Source organism: Ursus arctos, unplaced genomic scaffold (genome assembly GCF_023065955.2).
Source record: "Ursus arctos isolate Adak ecotype North America unplaced genomic scaffold, UrsArc2.0 scaffold_29, whole genome shotgun sequence".
NCBI classification, from domain to species: domain Eukaryota; kingdom Metazoa; phylum Chordata; class Mammalia; order Carnivora; family Ursidae; genus Ursus; species Ursus arctos.
The window spans coordinates 8,008,474-8,035,894 of NW_026622974.1; the positions used below are offsets into that span (position 1 = coordinate 8,008,474).

The window sequence follows — 27,421 nt, forward strand, 5'->3', positions numbered from 1 at the left end:
TTCACCCCCTAAACTCATCCATTAACCTACCTCAATTCATGCCACATTCAGAGGGTTGCTGGGCAGATTAAATGAGACAATGTATGTAGAGTGCTTTGCTAACAACTTGTGTAGAATAAATGCTTAGAAAGTGTGGCTTCCTCAAATGAATGTCCATTTCCTTCTCTATCTCATCACATCCTACACTGAATTAAAATCTTGCACCGAGTTCGCTTTTCCATGGCTACTTTCTCCCTAGCTATCGTGGCTCTTAGTGGGAATGACTTCCCTTAAATAATCAATACCACACACTTAAGCCTTGGATAATAGGCTTATTAGATTCTGGCAACTCCTACAAAGGAGGTTGGTTGGGATAGGTAAGGGGCCAACAGGCAAGCACTATTTCCACAGTGTTGCTCATGCTGGTTCAGGTTGGCCAGGTTGCCAAAGTGTTCCCAAGAGGGGACCAGTGGGAACCAAAGACCACATTTCCACCTTAACCTCCACCCCCTTCAATCTACTTTCTAGCCATATAACCCAAGGTAAGGCCAGGTTTGGTTGCTTTACCTATAGAATGGGCAGGATCCCATTTCCCCTAGCTGAAGTCAGAAAGCTGAACCATATCTTAATTGTAAGGTCCCTTTCACCTCCTATCTGAGATTCACCTGGAACACGTGTACTGGGTTTGGGAGGGTGCATCACTTCAAAGCCAGGTGACCTGTACATCTGGCCTCTCAGAGCCCTCCATACCCTCTGAGTGAGCAGGACATGTTGTTCTTACTTCCCTCCACTCCCCAAAATTTGGAATCTCTCTTTGGTCAGGCCATGAGCCAACAGCTACTAGAACCCAGGCTGCCAGCAGGGCAGTGCCCAGGGCTTGCTGATGTAAACACTGATGAGGAATGATTGAAGTTTGGCCCTGCCTGTCCCTTTCTGTGCTATCTTCAGCCAAAGGCCTGCAGACTTTCATCTGCTGAGCTGGGCAGTATTAAACAACAACATTATTCTTCCTTCCTGCCTCAACGGCCCCCCTTCCTTCTGGCTGCTGTCTCAAAGGAAATAACCAGCAAGGACCGGACAGCCCCTGACATTTAGACCTCTTGTAAATGGGCAGGATTCTGGAGAGACAGCCATCTTCTATAATTCTTTACTTTCTTTAATACTGACCTGGTGACTAATCTCAAGGAAGAATGACAAACAGAAGAGGGGTCTAGGGACTTGTTTTGGCTGGAGAAGGAGATGATTTATAATTAAAGAGCTCTGATCCAATCTGTAACCAGGCAAGGCCTGTCTGCCTCCAGGTCTTCCTTAGACATGGCAGGAGAAGGTCCCTGGTGAGAGTGGCCAGCAGCCCAGTGCCAAGGCTGTTCCTAACACACACAGTGGGCAGGCAGCTGTCTGTGGAGGCCATTATCAGGGCACTGCATACAGCTATCCTGGTTGTGTCTTCCCAAGGGCACCCGGCACGGTCAAGCCTGAAACTCAGCCTGGTCTCCACTTGCCATATCATGTGCCCCATCTGCCCAGACAGGCTACCTTTTCTGATTTTCACAAAGGCTCTGTAAAAGCTAGCATGGGCCCTGTGTCCACTCAGTGTGCCTCTTATCGGCCATGCTGGGTAGATGTGCAAATAGAAGATCCATAGCATCCTATCTGCTGGCTGTTCTCTCACCTCCCTACCTCCCTGTGCTATGACTCTCTTCTTCCTCCTCCTCCTCCTCCTCCTTCTCCCCCTCCTCCTCCTTCTCCTTCTTCTTCTTCTTCTTCTTCTTCTTCTTCTTCTTCTTCTTCTTCTTCTCCTTCTTCTTCTCCTTCTTCTTCTTCTCCTTCTTCTTCTTTTCCCCCTCTTCTTGAGTCATCTTCCTTTTCCTCTTCCCCTCTCCCATCTTTTTCCTTTCCACCTTCCCTTTCTCCTCCTCCTTGTTACCAATCTATTGTCACATCCTGAATGGCTAGATCCTATCTAAATACTGAGAAACACTCTGGAAGGAGGGGGACAGGTGAGAGTGAAACCGCCACAAGAATGAAAGTCTTTGTATTCAGAACACAACCTTGTTTCTTTTTAATTTACAGCCTTGGGTTTAATCACAGGTCATTCTGGGAAATGGCAGAAAATATCAGGAGGGTAGATTTAAGAAAGTTGACTGGACAGAACTTAAGGAAGTTACTTAGCTCTGCCCTACAGAAATTCGTAGACACAAATGGTGAGAGCTAGTATACCTGAGTTCTATTTTCCTTTCTAGTTGACTGTTGTGGTAGGCAGAATAATGTCCCCCTTTCACCCTGGACATATCCATGCCCTAATCCCCAGAACCTATGAATATACTACCTTAAGTGACCAAAGTAACTCTGTAAACATAACTAAGTTTAAGGTCAACTTTGCAGTTGACCTTAAAATAAGGAAATCATCCTGGATTATGAGGGCGAGCCCAATCAAATCACATAAACCCTTAAAAGCAGAGAACTTTCTCCAGCTAGAAGCAGAAGAGATATGTAACAAAAGAGAAAGCAAGAGGGCTGCAGCAGAAGCGGGAGTGGGTTTTTGTCTACTAAGTTTGCTAAAACTGTATTACAGAGAACCAAGCTACAGAGGATATTAATTACATATTGATTTAAGTTATTTCATATTATATATACAACACGAGAGTATGTTGCATGCTGTATTATGCCTTTTAAATAAAATACATAATTGTAAAATCAAAAAAAAAAGAAGGGGGAATGGGAGAGATTTGAAGTGTGAGAGGGACGGACACAACACTGCTGATTCTGAGATGTAGGGGCTCAAATGCAGGGACTATAGAGGGGCCTCTAGGAAATGGTGGAAAGCATGAGAAGGCATTGGGCAGCCATTAGGAACAAAGACCATCCCCTGGCTGACAGCAAGCAAGGAAATATAAACCTCGGTCCTACAACCACAAGGAACTTGATTCTGCCAACAACCTAAATAAGTTTGGAAGTGAATTCTTACCCAAAGCCTCCATTAAGGCATACGGCCCTGTCAACACGTTCAATTTAACCCAATAAGACCCATATCAAACTTATAACCTACAGAATTGTGAGATAATAAATGAGTGTTAAGTCATTAGACTTGTGGTCATTTGTTTTAGCAGTAATAGAAAACAACCGCCAAAGACCTTTGAGAAAGTAAAATAATCTCAATTGCTTCAATTTTTCCTTCTATAAAATAGTATTCTGGTTATGATTGCTGTTCATCCAATTACCCCAAAACTTGGAGGTATAAAAAAATAAGCAATTATTTCACTCATGCATTTGTGAGCAAGGATTTCAGAAATAGTGCAGCTGAGTTATTCTAAGTAATTTCTCAGAAACTTGCAATGAGATATTATTATCTAGGGCTACGAGTATCAGAGGGCTTGTCTGGGCTGGATAGCTAAGAGAGCTCACTTCCGTGGCTCACACTGGATACTGGATGTCGGCTAGGAGCTCAGCTGTGGTGCTTGACTGGAGTGTCTACTTGTGGCCTCCCCAGTACGGGGGACTCGGAGTAGATGGAGCAAGCATCCCAAGATAGCCAGGCAGAAGATGCACAGCCTTTTCTGACCTGGCCTCAAAAGTCATGTGTCTTAGCTTCAGCTTTTACAACGAAAGTACTGTACACCTGATGGCTTAAACACAGAAGTTTATTTCTTAGAGATTTGGAATCTGGGAAGTCCAAGATCAAGGTCTTTGGCCTTGGTCTTGGCCAGTTTTGGCCTTTGGCCTTTGGTCTTGGCCAATTTTGGTCCCTGGTGAGACACTCTTCTTGGTTTGTAGATGGACACTTCTATTTTTTGTTTTGTTTTTACTGTGTCTCACACGGTAGAAAGAGAGAGGAAGCAAGCTCTCTTGTGTCTCTTTGTATAAGGGCACTAATCCCATCACAGGGGCTCCACCTTCATGACTTAATTACCTCTAAAGGCTCCATCTTCAAATACCATAGCATTGGGAGTTAGGGTTTCAACATACGAATGGGGAGGGATACATCATTCAGTCTATAGCATTATGCAGCTAAAAATCCTGGATAATACACATAAAACAAACATAAGAAGGCCCTGAAAGGTGAAGAGAAGAAGGCAGACCCACTAGGGACCTCTGGACCCAAAACATGACATGTTGCTGAGTCCCCTGTGTTTTCTTTTTGTTTTATATGTCCCAGACGTGGAGCTAAAGAAGCTGATAATCCAGGAATGCTAATAGATGTAATCACGAAAAGCCCCAAAGAAAGCCCCAGAAAAAGGGGAAACTAGCAAGGCAGAAAACCTTTAAACAATAATCATTCTGTTGCAGGCAAATATAGCAGAAAAACTGGTCCTACCTCAAATCCATGCCAGCAAAGGCAGAATGGGAGCTTAGTCTTCCACTGTCACCAGGCTGTAATGAGGCACCCAAAACCTCCTGCCAACATAGTGTCAGAGAAAGCTGAGTCTGGAACTGGGACATTATTCCTGCCAGGTAGTATAAGTCCCTGTTCCCTGTCCCACTGGTGTCAGTAGAGACACGTGGGTAGTGGCAGTAATGAGACATTGCTTACCTTCTCTTGTAGGGGGGTGTCAGAGGAAGTACAGTGTAGAGTCAGGACTTTCACCAGTGCCCAATTGTAATGAGACCACCCCCCCCCCCCATGGTGTCAGTAGACGCCACATTGGAAACAGGAACAAGGCGATCCTACCCCTGTCAGCCAGGGAGGTATCAGTGGTAGCTTCATGGGGAGCCAGAGTAACAAGGAGCCCCTCACCTGAGTGTCAACAAAAACCAAGTGGGGAACCTGGACTTCTACAGGGCAATAAGGAGGGGCTCCTCTTCTCGGCTAGAACCATGTCAGAAAAAGGCAGCTAAAACACAAGGTTTAAGTAAGTTCTATTGTCTTGTAATATAATGCTCAAAATGTCCAGTTTTCAGTAGTAAATCATTTGTCATACCAGGAACTGGGATGATATAAAGTAAATTTAAAAAACCAGTCAATAGATGCCAACATTGAGATGACAGAGATGTTAGAATTACCTGACAAATATTTTACAGCAGCTATAATAACAACGTTTCAATAAGCAATTATAAACATGTTTAAATAAATTAAAAAGTAAAATGTCTCAGCAAAACAATAGAAGACATAAAGAAGAAGCAAATGGAAATCTTAGAATGGAGAAGTCAAATAACCAAAATAAAAACCCAATGTATAAGATAAATAAATACTAGGGGTGTAATGTACTACATGAGGACTACAGCTAACACTACTGTATGATATACAGGAAAAGTTGTTAAGAGAATAAATCCTAAGAGTTCTCATCATAAGTATTTTTTCTCCTTTTTCTCTTTTTTCTTTTTATTGTACCTATGTAAAAAAATGGATGCTAGCTGAATTTTTGGGGGGGTACTTATTTCACAATACTTGGAAATCAAACTATCATACTGTATGACTTTAACTTATACAGTGATATATGTCCATTATTTCTCAATAAGACGGGGGGAAAAACTCCAAGTATGAGTTCAACAGTAAAATAGAAGGCACAGGAGAAAGAATCAATGATTTTGAAAATAGAACAATAGAAATTACTGAATCTGAACAACAGAGGGAAAATAGACTGGAGAAACAATGAACAGAACCTCAGGAACCTATGGCATTATAACAAAAGATTTAATATTCATTGGAGTCATTGAAGTCCCAGAAGGAGAGGAGAAAGCAGGCAGGGATGGAAAAAGTACTTAAAATAATAATGACAGAAAACGTCCCAATTTGACAAATAACATAAATTTACAATTTAAAGAAGTTGAGTGAATCTTAAATAGGATAAATCCAGAGAAATCCACACCAAGGCACATCAAATTCAAATATCTGAAAACTAAAGACATAGCAAAAATCTTAAAAGCAGTTAGAGAAAAATGATATTTTACCTATAGTAAGAAACAATTAAATGGCAGTTGATTTCTCATCAGAGACTATGAGACTAGAAGGAGACATTTTTCAAGTCTTGAAACAAAAGAATTCTATATCCAAAAGGAATATCCTTCAAGAGTGAAGAGCAAATCAAGACATTCTCAGATTAAAGAAAACTAAGAAAATTTATCAATAGCAGTCCTACCCTAAAAAAATGGCTAAAAGAAATTCTCTAAATAGAAAGAAAACAATCAAAGAAGGAACTTGGGAGCATCAAAAAGGAGGAAAGACTCTGGTAAGCAAAAATATGCATAAATACAATAGACTTTTCTTCTTTTGAGTTTTCTAAACTCAAAAATATTTTAATGTTGAAACAAAAATTATGCTGTTATTTAATGCAGTTCTAAATGGATATAGAGGAAATATTTGAGACAATTATACATGGCAGTGGGTAAAGAGACATAAGAGGCAGTAGAGCTTCCACACTTAACTCCAGCTGGTGAAACAGCTACAGTAGTAGATGTGTTGTGTATACATACACCTAACACAATCACTAAAAAAGCTCTACAAGGAGACACACTCAAAAACGCCATAAATAACTAAAAATAGAATTATAAAAATATTCAAGTAACCCAAAGGAAGTCAGGAAAAAAGAAAACAGGAAATGATAAGGCAGAGAATAAACAGAAAACCAAAAATAAAATGGTAGGCTTGAACCCTAACATATCAATATATTAATTTAAATATAAATGGTCTGAAAACAGCAAATAAAAGAGATTGGCAGAATGTAGTAAGAATCATGACCCAAATACGTGCTATCTACAAGAAACTGACCTCAAAACATAATCATATAGGCAGGTTGAAAGTAAAAGAACGTATATTATAGAAATATTAAGCAGAAAAAAAAAGCAGGAGTGTCTATATTAATATAAGATAAAGTAAAATTCAGAGAAAAGAAATTATCAGGGACAGAGAAGAGCTTTACCAGATGATAAAAGGTTAACCCCCCAGCAAACAGTGATCTTAAATGTCTAAGGACCAAAGAACAGAGCTGCAAAGTATGTGAAGTAACAACTAAAAGGAGAAATGGACAAATCCACAATTATATTGGAAGATTTCAACACCCTAACACCTTTTACTTAGCAACTGATAGGGTAACTAGACAAAAAAGCAACAAGGATCTAGAAGAACTCAACACTACCAACCAACAGGAACTAATCAAAATTTATAGAGCACTCCACTCTGCAACAGTAGGATACACATTTTTCAGGTGCCCATAGAACATACACAAAGATAACCCATACCCTGAACAGTAAGGCAGATCTCGAAAAATTCAGGATAATTGAAACCATACAGAAAATGGCCTTCAAACACAATGTAATCAAACTAGAAATCAATAACAGAAAAATTACAAGAAAATCTCCAAACTTCTGGTAACCTAACAATATATCTTGAAACATCCATGGTTCAAAGAGGGAGTTTTCAAGGGAGTAAAAGAATACATTAAACTGAATGAAAATAAAAAGATAACATGTCAAAACTTGTGGGACAGAGTGAAAGCAGTGCAGAGAATTTTATAGCAGTAAAAGCATACCTTAGAAAAGTGGAAAAATCACAAATCAATATTCTAAGCTCCCATCCCAAAAATCTAGGAAAAGAAAAGCAAAATAAACCAAAGCAATTAATTGTAAGGAGGGAAATAATAAAGATAAGAGCATAGATCAATGGAACTAAAAACAAAAATAATAATGTCAAAGAAACAAAGATCTGGTTCTCCGATAAGATCAAAAATATTAACAAACCTGTAGCAAGACTGATTTAAAAAATAAGAGAAGACACAAATTACCAATACTAGGAATGAAACGGGATATCAGTGCAAATATTAAAAGAATAATAAAAGTAACAAAAGAATAATAATATAACACTACAAACACTGTAAACATAAAGTTGACAACTTAGAAGAGATGGACCGCTTCTCAAAAATCATCACTACTCACCCAATTTGAAATGGACAATTTGAATAGCCCTATAACTATTAAGGAAATTGGATTTGCAATTTAGAAACTACCCACCACCACTACCAAGAAAAGTCTCCAGATCTAGATGATTTTTCACTGGAGAATTCTACTAAATGTTTAAAGAAGAATTAACATAAATTCTATACAGTCTCTTCCAAGAAATGGAAGAGGAGGGAATATTTCTCAATTTGTTTATTACACAGATACCAAAACCAGACAAACACAGAATTTAAAAAAAAAAAAAACACTATAGACCAATATATCTCATGAATTTAGACAAAAATCCTTAACAAAATATTAGCAAATAAAATTTAACAATATATAAAAAGAATTATATACCATGACCAAGTGAAGCTTATTCCAAGAATGCAAGACCAGTTCGATATTGAAAAATCAATGTAAACTACCATATTAACAAGTGAAAGAAGAAAAGTCAAATGATCATATCGATGGATGCAGAAAAACAGGTCAAAATTCAACATCTATTCATGATAGAAAAAAAAAATCTTAGAAAACTAAAAATAAAGAGAATTTCCTCAATTTGATAAAGAACTTCTACAAAATGCCTTCAGCTAACATCACGCTTAATGGGAAAAACAGTGCTTTTGTCCTAAGATCAGAAACAAGGCAAGGATATCCACCCTCATCACTCTTGCTAGCGTGATGCTGGAAGTTCTAGCCAATGCAAAAGGGGAATAAAGGAAATAAAAGGTATAAGACCAGAAATTAAGAAATAAAGCTGTCCCTATTTGTAGATAACATGACCGCCTACATAGAAAAGCCCAAGGAAACTAAAATACACACACACACACACACACACACACACCCCACAACTGTTTGAACTAATATGTACATTTAGCAAATTTGCAAAATCCCCAAGTAAAATCAGTTGTATTTCTATATACTAGCAATTGCATTCCTGGACATTTGTATAAACAAATGTTCACACAAAAAGCTGTACACGAATGTTCATAACAGCTTTATTCATAAGAACCCCCAACAGGAAACCTCTCAGATGTCCTACAACAGCTGAATGGTTAAACTAACTGTGTTGCATCCTACCATGAAATACTTCTCAGCAATAAAAAGAACCAAATTATTGATACCTGCAACACCTCTGAGTGAATTTCCAGAGAATTATGCTGAGCAAAAAAAGCCAATCCTAAAAGATTATATACCATATAATTCTATTTACATAACATCCTTGAAAAGTCACAGTTATAGAAATGGAGAACAGATGAGTGTTTTTCAGGGCTTAAGAAGGTGTGGATGGGAAGGAAATAGATGTGGCTATAAAAGTCAACATTAGTGATCGTGGTGGTGATAGAAATGTCTTGTATCTTGACTGTATCAATGTCAATATCTGTATTGAACTGTGACACTGAACTGTAGTTTTGCAATGTGTTTACAGTTACCATTAGGAGTAACAATATACTGGAATTCTCTACTGATTCTACAATGATATGAAAATAAAAAGGTTAATTAAAAAAAATCAAATGTACACATCATGCAACAATGCAAGGTAAATATAGTATCCACTAAGTTTTTAAGAAAGCAAACAACAAATAAAAGTCATGCAAGCTGACTTCTACCCAGTTCTGTGGGTTCCAAATGAGTCATAACACCATTCTACATTCAAGTAGAGGGGAATTAGACTCCACCTATTAATGAGGGCATAACAAGGTCACGTTACAGAAAGGCAGGTGGAACTGGAGATGTTGTGGCCATCTTTGGAAAACACAATCCGAGAGTGTTATTTACCACCATCCTCTCTTTCTCCCCCCTTCTGGAAAAGGGCTGGAGAGTAAAAGAACAAATCCTTTTGCCCTATTTTTATCACATCCCTTCTCTTTCAAAACTATTCTCCAGCTCCTTTGATTTACATCTCTGCCTTCTTGGACTGTTTTTCAAAAAGTTCTTGATGTTGAGAGGGTTGGCTAGAGCATTCTGAATGTTAATTCTGGGATGTAAGAATATATACAAATAAGTACTAATGGTAGGTCTAAGTCTGCTCAAAAAACGTGTTTCTGAAAAGGTAAACTGTGTTTTGTAAATCAAGTTATCTCTTGGGGCGCCTGGGTGGCACAGCGGTTAAGCATCTGCCTTCAGCTCAGGGCGTGATCCCGGCGTTATGGGATCGAGCCCCACATCAGGCTCCTCCGCTATGAGCCTGCTTCTTCCTCTCCCACTCCCCCTGCTTGTGTTCCCTCTCTCGCTGGCTGTCTCTATCTCTGTCGAATAAATAAATAAAATCTTTAAAAAAAAAAAAGTTATCTCTTAAAGTCCTTTAAGAGACTGTATTGTCAAAAAGATTTTATAATCAACTTTAATAAATGCTTTCATATGTCTTCCCTGAATTTATGTGTTAAATTGTCCTGAATTCATCGATTTTACAGAAAACAAAGTATATCCTTTATGCATTTGGCAAAAATTTGCCACTATTTCAGTTAGGATACGGGACCATGTGATTCCTATTTCCAACTCTAAGGGTCCCTCCATCTTTGGGTTCACCATAATAATGTCAATTGTTTTTCCAGTAGCAATGAAGAATTTGGGCAAATCCATCCCTAGTTCTTCATTGAGTTCTTTCTGTTGGATTTACCATAATCTGGGGGTGGTGACCATTTTATAATCTATCAGCTGTTGAATAAATAAATAAGAGCCTTAGATAAAGTGAAGGAAGAAAGGATGTTCTGCTTAAGGCATGCTATCTGTTCAATCTATAAGATGAACCAAGACTTAAATATGATCTTTTGCTTAAAATAAGGTATAGCTAAATCTCTACCAATGATTTCATGAATGAGAAAGATTCCTGCCTCTCCAATACCTGTAATTAGAGATAAGGTTTTAATTGCAATTATCTTTAGGTGAGAAACTCAGTAGCTTGAATTAACACTACTAAATGACCACTCACACGTTATTTTCTGAGATATTTTGGAGTTGGGCTCTAATGTGTAGATGGCATAGGGAGAGATTAAATGGTAGACCAGGTGAAGGGCTATAATGATCCAAAAGAGAAAAGGCCATCACACGGAGGGTTAAAAACTATAGCAAGGGACAGCTGTGGACTTACACAGAAAAATCACAATTTTCCCTTTTAATTGGTTCTAGGTCCCAAAACATATGGACAGGAATGCATGACTCATCAATTTACTTGGCCTATTTCTTCCTTTGAAGTTTTTCACTTCTACTTAATACAGAGCCTTTAAGTTAGCAGCTAAATATTTGGAGACATAGAACATTTGAACTGGAAAGCACTTAAGAGATAAACATGTCCTATGCCCTCTGACTCTGGAAATCCTCCATTTCACACAGAGAGCAGTTGAAAACGTTAGGAAAGCTTCCCAAAAGAACAAATTCAGGGATCACATTGGTCTTCCTAAGGTAGCTGAAAGGTTCTCCTGTGAAAGGGGTATTAGGTTTGTTCCCTCTAAACCTGGGAGATCAGAGTCCAAAAGCTGGCTAGAGGTCAGAGCATCCCAATGTTGGGAATCAGTTCTGTTACAAGATGTGCTCACTTAGCCTAGAAGCTTCCCATGGATTTCAGCCCTCAAAGAGTTGAAGGATTTGATAACTTTCAGTTTTCTTTCTACCCTGGGATTCTAGAGCTGCGCTTTCCAATAGGGTAGCCTCCAGCTACAGACCACGTGGAACGTGGCTAGTCCAGCATGTAAAATACACACCAGATTTCAAAGGCTAAGTACTAAATAATCGTAAAATACCTCATGCTTTTTATATTGATTATACATTGAAATAACAATATTTTAAATCAATTAAGCTAAACTATGTTGTTAAAATTAAGTTCACCTTTTTATTCTTTGGTTCCTAGAAAGTTTTAAATTACATATGTAACTATGGGGCTAACATTATATTTCTATTGAAGAGCACTGTTCTAGCTAATGTGAGGCTTTTTCCCAACTCAAGCCCTCATACTTCCCTAAAATTGCATATCTTCGAGCTAGCCATGCCGTGATCCTTCCCCACGTCATACCTTGAAATTTACCTAAGACCCATCTTTTGGGTGAATAACACTGGCACGGTATGACATGGTTTCAAGAACACACTTACTATAAATTCTCAATATGAATGGGAAAAACAGAGATTCTCTAACCCTCCTCCAATTACTTATTAACATAGATTAGTTGGTAAGATTGGAAGATTAGTATCTGATCTTGAAAACATCTGACTCCAGTTGAATTTCGGAGATGTTGAATTCGAGAGAATGAAACATATTGACACCTAGGTAGTCAGCGGGCATGAAAACTAGTGATGTAAGAATCACGGTAGAATGCTACAACCGGGTCTTTATGCTGGGTGGCTGTAGAAGGATGAAAGTTCCAGGGCAGAGGAAGACTCAGGATGATTGGCCAGTTCTAGAGGCCAGTGGTTGGCAAGGTTTCACAAACAAGCCCCTATGCCTCCTTACCCTACTCTGTACATAGACATCACCAAAACCCTTTGATAAAGACCCGCTGCTGAGCAGGAATCCTTGTACTGACTGGTATACGTAGAGTCTCAGTTTCTTCTTTTATAAACGAACTCCTGCATCCAGAGGTGGTTGTAAAGATTAAATGAAATGATAGGGAGAAGGTCCTGAGTACGGAGTAAATGCTCAGTAAATAATAGTAGGTATGATGTGTCTTTCCTCTGCCACCTGTAGGCAAATATTCGACACAGGTTGACCTGCGGATGTGTTCCTCACAGCTACCAGTGAGTGCACTTGTGTGGACAGAAAGTAAAATAGCTCACTCCACATTCAAATTGGTTGTGTTGCTAGTACAGAAAAGTCCAATACAAATCCATTTGCAAAACTTTGAAATGCAAATTGCTAAAGTGTTCTCTAACCAAAAACTCATTTTATTTTTTAAATATTAAAGAACAGTAAAAGCACTTACCCCAACAGAGCTGTTTCAATTTTGACTAACGCAGGGAATGTTTCTGTGCTACCTAACACTCAGTAAACACCTCAGAAATGGTAGATAAGAGAAAATCTATATTCTTGATTATTAAAGATATTGGGTGAGCCAAATGGCTTTATTTCCTTTCTCATTGCAGATTTATTCTCCAGGGGAAAACTCCTCAGTTGTTAATACTTGAGATTTGTAAGTTACACTTGTCCAACTAGAAGTGGTAAGAGTTTAATCATTCCTTCCTTCCTTCATTCATTCAAAGAAATGTTTATTCAGTTCTCGCACTGTAGTAAGTGCCGAAGCAACGTTGGTAATAAAGGGCTAGAGATTCCGTGGACGAAGAATGTACAGAGCGCCACGAGACTCAGAGCAAGAACTGTTGTACCTGGAGGTAGGAGAGTCCAGAAAAGCCTCCTAGCATTCAGAGGTGGAATAACCCTGGAGTGGGGTCTTAAAACAGCTGTGTAGATAACGTGGCATTGAAGTGGGTTGAGGGGAGAGAGAATGGACGAGTAAGGAAATGAGTAAGGAAAGTCCAAGAAGAAAGAGTATCGGACAAAGTGAAAAGAGGGTGTCTGTATAGATGTGTCCGTGTGGGGAGTGGAACATAAGAGGTACAGGTGAGAGGCAAACCTTCAGAAACCCAGGGTGACATGACATCTGGTTTTATTGGGCGCACTAAGGAGTATGGACCTCATCCTCCAAGCAATAGGGAGCTACTGAAGGAAATTCTCTTCAGCTGGTTTGTGGGAGTTGGACTACGGGGCAAATAACTGAAAGTAAGAGCATTTTAATAATCCAGGGAAGTCAGGAGTTGGGATAAAGGACAGCAACAGAGACATATCACAGATGCTGAGGAGGTCCAGTCTACAACACTGGCAACTGGTTGGCTATAAGAATGAAAGAAAGAGAGGAAGCTCGGATGACCTCTCCCACACACAGGATTCTGACTTGAATAAATAGGTGGACAGTACTATCATTTCCTGGATGGGGGTAGAGAAGGAAGAACTGGCTTTAGAGGAAAGATAAGGGCAATTTTGGCTATGTTGAGTTTGAGCTGTCTATATGTGACATCCAGGGGAAGAGACCTTGAAGGAAGCAGTTAGAACTTAGAGGAAAATCCGAGGGTGGGGATATAAATATGGGGGTATTCAGTACACAGGCAGATGGTAGAACCATGGACATAGGAAGAAATTACCAGAAAAGAATAAGAAAGGACAAAACCCAGGGACCATAAAGGACATCAGCATTTGAGGGTGGGGTTGGAGAGGACTCGTCAGAGAGAGAGAGAAGAATTAGAAGGTGCTGGTGTCATAGAAACCGAAAGCAGAATCTCAAGAAGAAAGGAGTGATTAATGGAGACAAGTGTTATATAAAAGTCCAACAAGGTGAGGCTAAAGGAGTCCTTTGCCGCTAGCAATTAGACAGTGTCGAATGCTCTATACCAGACCATTTTATTGGACTTGTGGGCTGGGCCAGGGAAAGTTGTCATTGTAGGGGAGGTTGAGGGTTTAAAGTGGAAACCACAGTCATGAAAAGTATAGTAGCTAAATGTAGTTAGAAGTACAAATGACAAATATAAAGGATCCTTTGTAGGATCTTATCTGGAAAGGGAAGGGAAAAGAAAGGGAAGGATGGGGTAAGAAGGGGAGAAAGACATAGGTTAAGAGAGAGTGTTTGTAAAAGATAAGAGAGACCTGAGCATTTGCATGGGACACGGGAATGGACCAGTTCATAGAGAACAGGACAGGAAATACAGAGAAGAAATAACTTGGAACAAGCTCCTGGAGGAGACCCTTTGGATGACGAGCACAGGAGGAGGGACCAGCAGTACACTGGGAAAAGGCTGCCTTTGTCTGAAACTGGAGGAAGGGAGGGAGGCATGCAGTGGAGGACAGCCTCCACCCCCTCTGACAGATCGGGGGCCAGTAGGTCTGCTGGCAGAGGAAGGTTTGAGGGGAGTGGGGAAGGTTTAGGAGGGCAGATGTAGAAGTCACAAATGACCACTGTCATGATGATTGGAATTAAACCCTCTAAATGAACAAGAACATTCTGTGAGACATGAAAAAGGAATTTGTTTAGGCCCACCTGGGGGTGGTTTTCCTCTGAAGAGATAACCAACCTACTTCAAATTTCTTGCCCTCTATTTTTCACACTTCTATGTTCATTTTAATTAAATCTGCCTTTATTCTTGCTGGTAATCAAGGAATATTCTGGGATGAAGCGTGTCACGGCCCGCAAAAAAGTTACACTCATTTCTCCCTATAGATCGAGTCAGCAGCCACCAAGGGTTCATCATCATTCTGTCTTTTCAAGTGACATAACCGTTCTTCTGGTGGAGAATTATAGTTAAGTCCGGGTTGGCAATCCCCAGAGGTTGTCAGGGATCCTTGTGAAAGGAGCAAGCCTCCTGGTACCGAGGGAAACAGGTCTGCTCTGTGTAACGGTATTGTGGTGGAAAAGTTCTGACAGAAAAAGGGCACAACATCTCCTCTGGAGACCAGATCAAGGAGCCAAGCAAGATGCTATCCGGGCTTGTCGGTCTCAGAAAAAAAAGATTGTCTTGGAACAATTTGGGCAAGAAGACAATAGAATTCTTTATTTCTTGGCACAGGAATGAATGAATCTTTATCCCAAATGCAAAGCAGGCTTTATTCCAAGGACAATAAATGGTGAGACCAGCATTCCAGGAACAATCACGGGCTTTCTCTGTGTGCTCACAGTGAAAACAGTCCCACAGGGCTTCAAAGAGACATGTGGACTTCTTTTTCTCCTCTTAAGTAAATAAAATTAACAGCGAACAAGCACTTCCTCCAGCGGTGGGTGCCCAGAATTTCTCCTTACCATATCCCAACCCTGACCCCAACCCAAAGAGCCCTCATCTTTTCTGGCTTAAAGCAATGTGTACACATAATGACCTTGAGATTGAACATGAAGCTATTTGGGCACCCCATCTGAAGATCAAGGTTGACATTTCTCCAAAGCATAAGGAACTTTCCTAAATCCCCTGTACCTCACTGCTTTTTTCCTATTCTTTGAAAATAAATACATATTTCTTTGAACAAATGCCAACATTGATCATGTATGCTTATATAATAGATAAACTTGGGGAGGGTCAGATAGTTCTCAATGAAAAAGTGTGCATTGAGATACTTTGATCTGTAAGCTCTTTGATGCATTTTAAAAATTAGTTTTCATTAATAGAAACAAGTGAATTTGGTCTTCCAGTACAAGTGGACATTCCAGCATTCCTTTAGCTCAACTTTCAACTCCTGAAGGAGAGTTGAGTTTAGTTTCATGCTAAAAACTAGCCTATAAAAAGCTGGTGCTGGTCAGGATGGGACCTGGAGTCAGCTGCCCCTTTGTTTTCTAGTTCCTGTCAGGCTGGCAGAGTGCCATCCCCATAAAAATTCTTGTCTTTGTAGAGGCCAGCAAGGCTCTCTGTAGAGTCACCTCTTGCCACTTCTCAGAAATCACTCCTGAGTCAGGGAATTGCAAATAAAGATTGTTCCACATCACATGATCCCCTCCTCCCACAAACATCCCTCTTTGAATCTCATGGTTTACATATTCCCACAAGGTCAAGTCAAGGACATTTGGTCACATGCAGAGTTATGGAAATAATAGCACACATAGGGCTGGCCATGCAACAAATTCAGAGATTAAAAATTTCTCTCATTCCATGGAGGATGTTACATGGGACTGACTCCCTTTGACAGAGAGCTGCCTTTTCCCAGAGCAAGAGTGAAGTGGGACCAGTCCTTTAGGGCAGACAATTCCAATTCAGTTTCATGAAATTTCTGCCCTGGACCTACCACTTGCTAAACATGAAGGTCACAAAAGACATTGAAAAGCAGGTCTGGGCCTGAGAATCTTACAATCCAGACAAAAAGACAGGAAACACACACACCCATGAAATATTATGTGGGTTCATTTATTCAATCAACAGATTTTTATTAAGAATCTACTTTGTGCCAAGCACTAGATAAGATACCAGAGAAATAACAAATAAGTACGTCTTGATCCTGTCCTTAAAATGCTTACAGTCTAAAGATACCTAGACTGAGGTAGAGTTGGTTAAGCATCCAACTTGATTTCGGCTCAGGTCATCATCTCAAGGCATGAGATCAAGCCCCATATTAGGCTCCGTGCTCAGTCTGCTTGAGATTCCCTCCCCCTCCCTCTGCCCCTCCCCCTCATCTCTCTCTCTCTAATAAATAAAAAAATCTTTAAAACAAACAAACAAACTTGTAGTCTAGCTAATGGAAACAGATCTACCGGTAAACAACCTCTATTAAAAAGGAATGTGTCAGGGCCAGTGGTGGCTGGAAATTGTTAGGGACCAAAATGACTTGGACATCCAGCAAAGAGCTATAGGAGGTCATTACAGAAGAGATGAGCAAGTACAACAGAAATCAGGGCCAACTACACAGAAAGATAAGATTTGATGTAACTCTTAAACGACGGTGGCCATTCCAGGAAAAGAGACCATCTGAGATTATGAGGAGGGCAGTTCCCATGACAGGGTGGAGATAGTCACAGCTGGAGTGAATTACTCCGCACGCTCGCAGTTCTTTAACACAGCAAAACATCCAGCCCCACACTGCAGCAATTGGCCACAAAGAGGTTATCAGGGACATGATGATTAAAATCTAATGCAGACATATATAACTTACCCAACTCTGCCACTGTTTTGGTGTCCATCCTTGGATCAGGTTTTGAAATTCTCTGGGGCTCAGCAGCCTTGTTTGAAATGACAGTAATCACTAGATAGGATTGCTGTAGGACTAATTGAGTTATACATGAAATATGTTTGAACAGTACCTGACACATGGTATGTGCTTAATAAATAGATATGATTATTAAATACAGAAAAAGCACTGAAGGAATAGGATAATAATGGCTAGTGTTTATTGAGTTCTTACTATTTGCCAGGGAATGTACTAGATACTCTGCAAGTTACCAGACAATTTCATGTACACCAAAATATTGACAAAGGTATCTCTGGACAGTGGAGGCACCAAGAGATGGCTTAGAAAGATTTCTCCCCTACACTTCTTAAAACTTCCATTAGTGCCTGTTTCAAGTCAGGAACTTTGATGTAGAGCTTGAGACAAGGATTACAGCACAAGGATTTCTCCTGAAGGAGCTCTCAGGAGAAAGAGAGAGAGAGAAGAGGATGGGGCAGGGAAAGGAGGAGACAAGGATGTGGCTTCATTGGGGATCTAGGTTTAACTTCACCCCACCGGAAACACTGGAGTGTGAATTGCACCACAGAGTCAATTCTGCCTTGAGGAAAGGGGACCACCTTTTTTTTTTTTTTTTTTTACCAATTAGTCATTGGCTACAGGTTGGCCCTGGGATGAGAGTGCTAGACATAACCTCCCTTGTGACTCCAGGACAGTTCTCTGGAAAAGGGAGCATCTTTAAACTGTTAGCAGTCTACACTCACAGCAGCTGGAGGATGCATACACTAGCTGGGTAAAACAGATCTGAGATCTGTGTAGCAAACCACCCCAAACTTAGTAACTGAAAACAACAGCAATCATTTCTTTTCTTTAAAATCTACAATTTGAGCAAGGTTTTTCTGGAACAGTTTGTCTCTGTGCTCCATGCTATCAGCTTGGGTACTTTGAAAACTGGGGGTGACTTGCCTGGGGGTGGAACCAGCTGAGAAGACTCACCATGACTCAATTTAAAGAAAATGTTTCACAAATAAAACTTCAACACACCTCCCTAGTTGTCAACTTCCACTCAATCCACTGTCTTTAAGCTCTTCCAACACAAAAATTCTGAAGCCACTACTATTCTGAGTGATAGAATTATGATGCACTATTATTTTTTAATAATAATAAATAGGCATTCTTATGAATAGACGTTATGTTATAGAAAGTCCGTAGATTTAGAAAAAGTTATAAGAATAATGTACTGATGGAATGTGGCATTGGTAAAGTATTGATAAACCTTCTAGCAGAATCAGAATTATAGCAAATTAAAAGATTGCTCTACCCACTGTGTGTCAGGACTAAAGTTCCTTATATTGGGAGATGGTTGTCTCTAATCTTTTTATTTGTTTTTTAATTTGATTAGAAATTAATTCATGCTATGTCAGTCAATATTGATTGCCTATACAAAATTCTCCATCTTCTCTTTTTAGCAGGTTTTATCTTTTTTATTGAAAATATTTTTAAGTTGGGGTTACATTCAAAAAATTAAAAATCAACAGAGTATCAAAGTATATGCAATGAGAAGTCTTCTTTCCACCCTGCACCATCAGCCCAGTTCCCACCACTTTTCTTAGCCTATCTTTCCAGATTTTGTTGCATATCAAGCAAATGATATAAAAATAGGTTTTCCTTTTTGTCTCCTTTTTACGCAAAGGGTAGGTTATTTTTCATGCTCTAACATACACAACTTACTTGGTTACTTGTATCTTGGAGATCTTTTCATATGAGTTCACAGGAATGGGTATATCTCTGATACGTGTGAACATACTAGGTTGTCCTGCATAAAGCCTTGCCAACAGAACATATTTTCAAGCTTGTATTTTTACAGATCTGATTGGTGAAAAATGGTATCTTTGTGTAATTTGAATTTATATTTATCTTACTCAGAGTGATGATAAACATTATTTTACATGTTTAAGTGTCCTTTGCATTTCCTATTTTCTGAACCGTCCATTCTTCTCCTTTACTCATACTTCTATTGAATTATTGGTCTTCTTTTTGCTAAAATCTAGGAGCCCTTTATATGTTAATGAAATTAGCACTTTGTCAAGAATACAAATCCTATTCTGCTTCCAAACCCCAACTTTGTTTAGATGCTTAACCACTTCAAACATCCTTTACTATAGAAAATATCATTTACTATAGAAAACTTGGGACATAGAAAAAGAAAAATAATCAGCATCATCCCACACAGATCTCAGAGTTGAATTAAACATAAAATTTTTCTTGGCCTATTTCTTTAAGGAGATGACAGTTGGGGGGGGGGAGGAAGGGAACATTTACTGAGCACCTGCTAACACCTACTAATAGCATTTTATTCATGTAGTCCATTTATAGTGCTCATAACAACCCTATTTGGCACTTTACTTCTATTGTATAGCAAGGAATTTGAAGTACAGAAAAGTTAAAAAAAAAAACACCAGACCAAGATCATACAATTAGTAAGAGGTAGAACTGGGGTTCCAACTTGGATCTGTCAGACCCTGGGGTTCCTTCCCTTTCTATAGTTCCTGCTGCTTCCTTGCCACCTGTATTTTAAGAGTAGGCTGTTACATCCTTGAAGATCCATAACAGTGGAATAACAGCCAAAATAATTAAGAGGATAACAATCTTAAGAAAGATGACAAAGATCTCTTGTTGTTTTGAAAACCACTAGAATTCATTCACTCTCAGTTCTGGAACATTCAGAGGTCTGGAACTGTCACATTCATCAGGAAGTAAGGCCCAGCTGGCTGCTGCTGGCTCCTGGCCATGTGTAGACAACCCCTGGTCATTTGTCAATGTTCCCAGGGGTGCCTGCTTCATGTTAAAATCCTGGCAGTGTGCCTCCCTCCACTGTATAATTGTACTGGCCATAGCAAGGCTGCCTAAATCCTCTTGATGCTTCTGCTAATTCCATGGGCCCTGCAGGCTAGAGGAGCCCAGAAACAGAACGGGGCACACCCAAAAGTGCAATCCAAAGCCTGGAGGCTCCTCTGGGTTCTTAACATGAGTAAACATTTCACAGTCAAATTGTCAACATGCAAATACAGGCAGAGCTTTCTTCAGGGCTAGAATAGAATGCTAGAACTAGAATTGACATCAATGTTTCCCCGCTACAGTGTTTCACACAATGCTTAGAAGGCCCTGAGATGGTGGAGGAGATTTCCATAAAGGCACCTGTGAAGAATCAGGAAAAGCCGAACAGGTGAGGGTTTTGGTTTCACGCCCCAAGTTCAACCAGATGAGTCCTACTTCTACTTGTAGCTGCCCCATAAGATTTATTTGGAGAAAGGGGCCCCAGCTGAAACAAGCGTGAAGACCACTTCATTTTACTGGTATGGAAGGTGAGGCTCAGGAAGGGTTTGATGCAGCCAATCACAGGAGAAGTCAGTGGCAGGACCAAGCTTAATGGCTGACTCCTCAGTCAGGGCTCTCTTTCCACTGTCTGGGCTCCATTTTCACATGGAGTCCTCCTGTTTCCTTTGTGCTGGGTCCTCATTCTTAAGAATTTGCAGCCAGCTATTCCCCAGACCCTCAGTTGTAAATCAACTCACACTGAATGCTCAAAAGCCCCTCTGTGAAGCAAACTTTCAGTAAAAATGTTCTAGGCTATTCCCTACTCCATGGCATTCACAGCACATCCCGCACTCTGTTGGAACCAAAGACAAAGGAAAGATGTGCGCACCTATGTACACTGACCAAAATATCTCCCAGATTTTGAGCCCAGTGGAAACACTGGTGAAAGCTCTCCAATTAAAAAAGATGATCTACACATAAAGTCGTGCGATGTCCAATTCGTTGCCTCAGCATTATCAACCACCATATACCCACCAGGGGGATACAACAGCGTGCAGACCCAGGACTCCGGGGCTAATGGGAAACGACATCCCCGCAGCACAGTAGCCCAGGGTCATAAAACAGGCAAATACCAACAGCTTGTTTCTCTGTAAAATTTTGAGATTTTGTTCATCGTGGATTTTTTTCTCTTTTTTTAAATTATGTTCCATTAGCCAACATATAGTACATCATTAGTTTTTGGTGTAGTGTTCAACAATTCATTAGTTGCATATAACACCCAGTCTCATCACAACACATGCCCTCCCTAATACCCATCACCTGGTTACCCCACACCCCACCCTTCTGTAACTCTCAGTTTGGTTCCCGAACTCCATAGTCTCTCATGGTTCATCTCCCTCTCTGATTTCCTCCCATGCAGTTTCCCCTCCCTTCCCCTACGGTCCTCTGCGCTATTCCTTATGTTCCACATATGAATGAAATCTATTGATAATTGTCTTTCTCTGCTTGACTTATTTCACGTAGCATAATCCCCTCCAGTTCCATCCATGTTGATGCAAATGGTAGGTATTCATCCTTTCTGATGGCTGAGTAATATTTCATCATATATATGAACCACATCTTCCTTATCTCTTCATCTGGTGAAGGACATCTCGGCTCCTTCCATTGTTTGGCTATTGTGGGCATTGTTGCTATGAACACTGGGGTGCAGGTGCCTCTTCTTTTCACATCATCTGTATTTTTTTCATGAAATTTGATAAGTATTATGTTAAAATTTGTATTTTTGATAAAAATAATTCTTGGTTATTTGATTCTTGATTCTTGAGGTTTTTTTGGCACTCCGTCAAATTTTGTGCCCCACTTACCTAACCTTACCCCAGGGCTCCTATTCACTAGCATGGTCTCAATAGCATCTCCCACCCAGGGTTTCCAGACCTACTCTAGTCCTTTACAGAACCCAATGATACAATAGCCCATGTAGCCAGCCCGTATTTTATCTCTTGTGTCCTCCGTGAAAATCTGAAGGCCCACACTGTTATTTTTTTTTTTAGTAGAAACTTCCAGAATAGTGTGTTTATTTTTTTTTTACACTGAAGTGTAGTTGACATAATATTATATTAGTTTCATGTGTACAACATAGGGATTCAACAACTATATACATTACAAAATGCTGACCATGGTCAATGTAGTCTCCACCTGTCGCCATACATCATTACAATATTATTGACTATATTCCCTTATGCTCTGCTTTTCATCCCCGTGACTTACTTATTTTATAACCGGAAGTTTGTACCTCTTAATTCCCTTTACCTGTTTCATTCGTCCTTCCATCACCCCTCCACTCTGGCAACCACCAGCTTGTTCCCTATCCACGTTCTTGTTTTACTATTTCTCTCAACCCTCTCCACCCACTCCTACCAGCTCCAGTAAGGAGTTCTCTCTCAAATCATAATTCTTTTTTTTTTTTTAAGATTTATCTATTTATTTTGGAGAGAGAGGGAGCACAAGAGCAGGGGGAGAGGGAGAGAATCTCGAGGAGACTCTCCACCAAGCATGAAGGCTGCTGAGGGGCTTGATCTCAAGACCCTGAGATCATGACCTGAGCTGAAACCAAGAGTCAGACACTCAACCGCCTGAGCCACCAAGGCGACCCTCAAATCATAATTTTTTTTGTAAAGCGTTATGATCTCACTCTACCTAGCAGTTCCTCCTTTTATGGGTGCTGAATCAGAACCAGGGCAAGATTTGGTTACCTTTAGGACTGAGTCAGATATATACACTCTAGAAAACTACATGAAGGAGTTTCCAATATGTTCATACATGGTTTGAAGTTCCTGGTTTAATTCGTATCCCCCAAACTTCTTCAGGCATTAAGATAACTTGTTTAGACAAAAATAATGTAGAATTTGGGGCTGGCTTCGCATGGACTTCTCAGACACCTTCATTCCGTCACAGCTAATGATTTTGAAACTACCAATGCTGACTTGGAAATTGTATGCTAATTGAGTATGTGGTCTGTGAAGAAACTGAGGGATTGGTGGCAAGTCGCTGTGCAACTTCCCCTGCTTTGCAACAGACCAACACAGGTGCAAAAACACCAGGTTGAAGAGGGTCAAGAATGTTGTTTTGCTCTTTTCTTTCTTCCAGCAGTATCTTAGAAATGTAGTTAACAACATGCTTAGCCATTTGTTTACCCAAATTACTCCTAAGTGCTGGTCATGGTTGGCTGTGACTGGCACTCACCTCCCAAAGTCTTACCAGCCTTCTCTCAGTCCCAGGGCAACCAGCTGCAGAAATCAGGTTTAAAGCACCAGCCCCCTGAGCTTCTCACACATTTCCCAGCTCCAGTGACTCTGCCCGTTTTTGTTTATGTGTCCCCAGTTTTGCTCACATCCTTAAATCTGGGATGTCCCTTCTGAATTCTATTTCTTTCCTTCTTGTTCTCATTAAGGCCAGAAGGAGTCAGGTCTCTGGGGAGCTGTTTTGGATGCTCACATCTGGATTTTGCTACCCTTTTGTTCTGTGGTTATAAACTGAGACTGCTGTTGGATGGGTCTGAACATCCACAGTGGAATTTGTATCTGAACCAAATGAAGATAATTTGGAATTTCATTTTAATTTATTTATTGCCCTTTTAGTCCATACCTATTGCATTATGTTTTTAGCGTTTGCTGTAGCGATTACAATATATACTCTTAATCCGTCAAAGCCAACTTCAAGTTAATATCGTACTACTTCATACGAAGTATAGAAATCCGTATCATTTGTGCTATAGTTCTAATATGTGTTACATCTACATACATTATAAGTTCCATATTACAATGTTATAATTTTGGGTATTTTTATATATAGATGATGTTTTTCTGTTTCTTCATACATCCAATTATTTGTGGATTATATCCCAGACATTATGAAAAATGTGTTATAAAGAATCTGGATTCTGTTACGTTCCTTTCGAGAGTATTGTTATTTTTGTCAAGTCAATTTCTGTGCATGCATGATTCAGAGATCAGTCAAAGACTTAGACAGTTTAGAAACTAGAATCTGGGGCTTTCCCTCTCTGACCCTTTCCTTGTCAGGACTTTCTCTTCTTCAAGCCAGTAAGATATCATTTACCACTTGCTCTATTCACCCCACAAGCCATAGACTGGGGTTTGCCCTCAGGCTGACAGCTATTAGAAAAGGGGGCAGGAGGGCAATGTACCCAGGTCCCTTCACTTTGTTCATGAATCGACTCATTTCCACCTTGTGTACACTTTTATCCAATCTCTATTGCCTTCAGGTAGTTGGGTTGTTCCAATATCTTTTGTCCAGAGTTCACAGTTTTTATCTTTTTGAGAGTTGGCTCAATAGGAACTACTTAAGCAAACCAGAAACAGAATTCTCTGAAATGATACTGGGTTGATAATTCTTCTAATGTGAAAATGGCATAGGGCAGATGGAGAGATAATTTAAAGTTTTATTAACAACAAGCTGATATTTTCAGCTTCATAAATATTTTTGTAGTAGCTTCTAAGTTTTAGGCATTGTGACGGTTACTGAAAATACATAAATTAAGCCCACCAGCCCAGCCTTTGGAGCAGGTTACACTTTTACTTTAGTTAAGAGGGAAATATAATCTTTCTTTCCTTCCAGCCGATAAAACATGAGCCATTTAATTGCCTTCGCTGGGTAAAGAAGGAGTTAAATTCATAACCACAGCTGACATAAATGGTAGAAAGAAACACAATTCTGTATCAGGTGTATCCTTGTCCGCGCTATTTCACTTTCCCCCAAACCAATCCCAATGGCGCCCTCGATGCTTTGTTCTCTACCCTTCTACCTTCTTTACAGATGAAAAAACATGATGCTCTGAAAGTTTCAGTGTCACTTGTCCATAGTGGCATCACTAGTAAAGGGGAGGATTGGCTCTAACTCTTGTCTCCACTCCCATTAACCAAACTGGGAGATAGCTGATCTCTCCCTCACCCTTCCTATCTGACTCTGAGCACACCAGGGAACTTCAGTTTCCTCTCTTAAAGATAAAACTTACCTGTACCCTGGATACCACCGCCACCCTTCCAAGACAAACTAGATGATTTAAGAACCTTTCAAATACATTAGGTCTACGCTTCAAATGCCGTAAGGATGAATTGTCTCCAAGGTCCTATGTTTTAGTTTAGGAACCTCTGAGTTTTAGACAATCTGCGAACATTACCATGATGAGTCTTCCTCCGAACTCCATGGCTCTTCTTGTCTTCCAGAGCGCACCATCTTTCTGTCTTCTCTCTGCAGGGATCACAGCACCATAGATGAAGCGGTGGTGTTTAATAATAATAGAGATGAACAGCAACACTTTGTGTCTAAAGCCTGCGTTTTATTTTCCAAGCTCCTTTTGTAGATATTCTTTCATTTGATCTGCACAGTGCTTTGGGTAGCCTCCTTTATGCTTTCTCCTGCTCCTAATGAAATACTAATTGCATTTTTAAATGTCTTTTTTTTTAACAGAACATTATTTCTATTTTAGGAAGGCAAGTTTTATGTGCCAAAGAACACAAGGTCCCTATGAGAGTCTCAGTCCCTCAAAGTCAGGGTTTATTTCCTGTTTTCTTTGTATCCCAATCACCTAGGCCTGTATTTATAACATAATCAGTGAGAGCTTGACAAAAATAGTCATAACAAACCTAGTGCTTATCAAGTTTTAATATGATATCTCATTTTATAAATGGTGTATAAACATATGTCAAAAAAATCCAGGCTCCGATTCCAACCCTGCCACTCACTAGTGTCATGGTTTTGGCTAAATTAGTCAACCTCTCTGGGATTCTGATTCCTTACATGTAAACTCTGAGCAACAGTCCAGGGTTATGAGATGTGAGGTTACATTTCTAGTACAGTATCTGGGCCAGTGTGTTCTCCAAAATACCAATTTTCTGGTTTTTAAGTGAGGAGAACGGCATTTTCCCCCACTTTTAAAGATGTTAAAAATGAAGGCTCAGTCATGTTGACTTGTCCAAGGAACACGAAAGTTGGCAGTGACAAAGATTCCCCCCCTGCTTTCTTTCCACTTCCCATTAGACTGTGGCTGACCCACATAGTAGGTACTTAAATAATAATAATAATAATAATAAATACTATTCACTGCCATGTATGAAGACCCTACTATCTGCCAGGCAGTGTCAGTGTCTATACTCACATTATTCAAACAGTAACAATGACTCTGCAAGATAGTTGTTACTGTGCCCAATTTACAGACGAAAACAAAAAAGGAGATTTTGCAAAGTTAGCCACCTCGCTCAAGGGTGCAAAGTCAGGAGATGGCAGATCTGGGATTTGAACCCGTATTTCAAGAGTCGTGAGCTCTTTCCATTGATTCTGCTCCTTTATACTATCTTTCCAAAGGGAAAAAAACAACATGGAAATGTGACAAATTATTGGGAAAATTTACACCGTGCAGTTGCTTGATGCCATGTGATCCAGGGACCAAAAAAAAAAAAAAAAAAAAAAAAAAAAAACCTCATTTTTTTTCTGCCTAAGTGGTGCAGTTCTTAACTAGTTGATCAGACAGTGCTGTTTTTGTCGACCTGTAAGGCACAGAGCAGAGGGAGACGTTCACCCCAGCAGTGATGGGCAAGGTGAGTCCAGCGTAACAAATTCACCAAGTGAGTATAAAAGGCTTCTGAGCTCCAGCACTGTTCCAGGAGGAACCGATGAACTGCAGCGTTTGGGTACAAACATGTGTTTGCTCCTGAAAGAAACAGACTCCCCAGCAAGCTGTTTCAGAGATAGAAGCTGGACCAATCTGTCTGCTTGTGAGTGTCGACTCCCAGCTGATATATGTGGCTGTTCTTGGCTCTGCGAGCAAATGGCCATGAGGGAATGATCGCTGCGGCTTCCATAACTTGGCAACCAAAGCTCCTGGGGGTTCACTGTGTGTTTTCAATGCTGACAGCTCTCAGGAGAGAGGAAAGGGCAGAGGGGCAAAGAAGACAGCCAGGTGTGGGCAAAGAAGAAAACCTTCGGTCAAGCCCAAGTGGGTGAGGAATTGGCAGATGACCCTGAAAAGACACACATAAGACAAATGAGATCTATTCTCAACTTCCATAGGACTTGATCCCCTCGTTGATTCAGATGTTTTGCTCAGAGCTGTAGATGGAA

At 40.1% G+C, this 27,421-nt stretch overlaps 1 long non-coding RNA gene across 1 annotated transcript; it reads right to left on the bottom strand.

Annotated features, from left to right (window-relative positions):
* Positions 1–19,501: 19,501 nt before the first annotated feature.
* On the bottom strand, positions 19,502–25,742 carry LOC130542011 (uncharacterized). The gene is made up of 2 exons (XR_008956225.1): positions 25,482–25,742; positions 19,502–22,017 (listed from the first exon to the last, which is right to left on the bottom strand). It is a non-coding gene; the product is annotated as an uncharacterized LOC130542011 (long non-coding RNA).
* Between the last annotated feature and the right edge of the window lie 1,679 nt (positions 25,743–27,421).